The sequence below is a fragment of the Pteropus vampyrus genome, unplaced genomic scaffold (assembly GCF_000151845.1).
Source record: "Pteropus vampyrus isolate Shadow unplaced genomic scaffold, Pvam_2.0 Scaffold868, whole genome shotgun sequence".
Taxonomy (NCBI): Eukaryota; Metazoa; Chordata; class Mammalia; order Chiroptera; family Pteropodidae; genus Pteropus; species Pteropus vampyrus.
Window position 1 is genome coordinate 4601 of NW_011889649.1, and position 3479 is coordinate 8079.

Here is a 3479-nt window from a genome sequence, read left to right on the forward strand (position 1 = left end):
AACCATATGATTTCACTTATGAGGGATGTAAAACTGAAAACAACAAATGAATAAATAACAAACAACAAATGAATAATTGAAAAAACAACAAACAAAGCAACAAAAACTGATAGACACAGACAACGGTTTAGTGGTACTGGAGGAAAAGAGGTAGGGAGGAGGTAGATAAAGGTAAAAGAGAGAAATTTCACTATGGGGAAGAACATACAATGCAATCAATATGCAGATGATGTATTATAGAATTGCACACTTGTAATCTATATAATTTTATTAACCAATACCATCCTAACCAAGTTTATTAAAAATGAATTAAAATCACGCAATAATTATTTTATATACCTTACCAAATATTTACAGCCAAAATCAAAAGTCACTATCCTTTCTCTCCAGTCAGGTTAAAGCCTTCTAATGTCATTTTCCCACCCTCACTTTCTGATAGAGGAACCTTGAGACTTGGTGTACTATATTCCCTGTCCAGACACATCTTTTTCTTATGTAAATATCTGTAACTAAAAAAAAATGGTCATGGCAGGAACAGAGAACATTAAAAGAAATAATCTAGATGATGAATGAAATCTAGATAATTTCCAGGATACATTCTCTGACAATAAGAAATGGTGTTTAAGAATTGCAAAATTAGTGTATTCAGATTTCATATTAAACTACAGAGTAACTGGAAAACTGTGCATGTACTTCTTCCTGGCCAACCTGTTCTTTGTGGATGTTTGTTATTCCTCCACCATCACCCCAAAGATGCTGGCGGATTTATTGTCAGAAAAGAAAACCATCTCCCTTGCTAGCTGCTTTGTGCAATTGTATTTCTTCATCGCCTTGGCTACGAGCGAGTGCATCCTGTTCGGCTTAATGGCCATCCACTTTTTAAGCTCTCATGTTCTGACACACGGCTAAATCAAGGCCTCTTTTCCACCTTTGCTGATGTGAATATGATCGAGGCTCTGCTGTTCATCCTCGCCTCCTACTACTATGTTCTCTTCTCTATCTTTCACATGCATTCGGGGAGGGGAGGCGCAAAGCGTTCTCGACGTGTGCCTCTCACCTGACAGCTATAACTCTGTTCTATTCCACTGCCATCTATACTTATCTGAGACCCAGTTCCAGGTACTCCCTAAGTCAAGACAAAGTGACTTCTGTGTTCTACACAGTGGTGATCCCCATGTTAAATCCTCTGATCTACAGCCTCAGGAATAAGGAAGTAAAGGCAGCTTTATGGGATGTTATTACCAGGAAAAAGATTCCTTCATTTCTGTGATTGTGTTATTTAATTTTATGAACTTAGATAGAGTATTTAATGAACTTTCAAAGGCTGGTTTAAGCCAACAGCTTTTTATTAGAATATTTTCTAGGTAATCACATTCTGGAATATTCAAGTACATGTATCTGATTTGAGTATAAGATAAATTACCAAACTTATATGAGACGGCGAGACCTTCATGTCATTATTCTATATCTTCAGTAATAAGAAATAAGGTTTATTTGCCTAGAGAAAGGAACGTACTGAATGTTTAGAGACAAAAGTCACAATATCACATAAAAGTAGCCTTTTAAAATATATGTAATTATGCTTGTACTTTTTCCTGTGAATTATTTTTAGTATTTATGATTTTAAAGATTATTATGTATCACATTTATCAAAATGCTTTAAATTTAAAGTATATTTCCATTATAATTTATTGTATTATGTCACATCTCATTTAAAAGTTGACATACACGTCATCTGGGATGTGGCATAGCGGTCATTATGACCCATCACAAACAGATCATCTGCTGGACCTTTCCATACTCACAATGCTCTGTGTAGGTGACTTAGGCCAGATGGATGTTCACGAAAGTATCGGTGGTGTCTGAGAACCCATGGGCCATGCTCTCAGCCCGCAGGTCTTCAGTGTTACCTGGCCCCGGAGGCCTGTGGTAGAACGGCCAGGCTGTTTTCAGAGGGGCCCGCTCTTTCCCTGCGTAGCCTGCCGGCTTCTTATGCACCAGCTGGCAGCTGTTGGCTACATGCTTTCTGCTTTCCCTGTCCTGGGAATGTAATGAAATCATATCTGGAACCAAGATGTTTCACTAGTAAATACTAATACTATTTTCCTTCCATTAAATACTTTAGTTTCTAGTAAAACAGAAATAGAAACAGTGTTTTGGGAGATGAATCCAGTTATTCTGACATTTGGGGTTGTAGACACTTTATAATTTGTGCTTGTTCTCTGCTCTCTAATTCAGCTTTCTTACATTTCATTATTCTCATGTACAAGGTCTACGAATGTCTTCAAATTTGGGAGCTATTATCACTAATGATTTTGCTAATTTTCAATTTATTGAATATAGGCTTCTTATGTAGATTTTGATTATTTCTTAAATTCATCTTTATTTATAAAAAATATTTTAAATTATATTTTCTTGTTTATTGTTCAGTGCATTTGTGTGAAAAATATTTCAAATATTTTCTACTTTCTTTCACTCAAAAGCAATTTAAATTGTAAAAGCTAAGAGGCTTCAACTTTTAATATTGAATCATTCTTTTCTTTCTTTGGAACATGACAATATTTTTCACCCTCCCTTAAGAGTGTGATTCTTTTCTACCCTTTGCTATACTCTCTATTACCTTTTGTCTTCTATTTTTATAGTCTTTTGTTTGACTTGGATGGTTAATGTTACCACACTCCTTAAATATACAGATATCAATCAGTGTTTTGCCTTTTTTTCAGGGGATTTGAATAATTTATTTATTAAAATTTTGAGGGAACTTTGAAATATATGCTTTAGGCTGTGTTTTAGTCAATATTTTTATCAGTTGGACCAAACAGAGAATAACCACCAAAACTGTGAATGTCACACATTTAAAAAAATAAGCACACCAGACGGAAGGAGTGAAAGAATCAATATTTAAGAATCACATAGATCCAAATAAATAACCAAATATATAATGTTATTAATAGATGAAGTCTTGCATTAAATATTTGCATATGTGGTACTGTGAAAGAAAGGGTTAACTCAATTGCCTTGGCTGCCCAAATTCTACATTTTCCTAAGTTCTTCGGGACCAAACCTTGACTGGCACTCTAGAGACAACCTCTGAAACCTTGGAATACCTTGCCTGATAAGAGCGTCATTTCATCTTGGGAACCAAAACAAACACGTTCTGCTAATGATGTGATTTATGGTGAATGCCTATATTTGTACATATGGGGTTTTGGGAGAGGTTGTGTCAGTTTGAACACTGGGGTTTGGGGGTGGGGCAGTTGGAGACCAAGTAACTATGGACAGTTACGTTTTGTCTCCACATCTGTGTACTGACTCCCTGTAAAACCCTGCACTCCAAGTCTTGGTTAACCATTTCTGGTTGGCGATGCTTCACACGAGTTGTCAGACCACACTGCTGGAAGCGTCAATTGCTGGCTGCGTGATTCCACCCGAAAGGACAAGTGGAAGCTCATGCCTGGTTCTCCTAGACAATGCTCTAC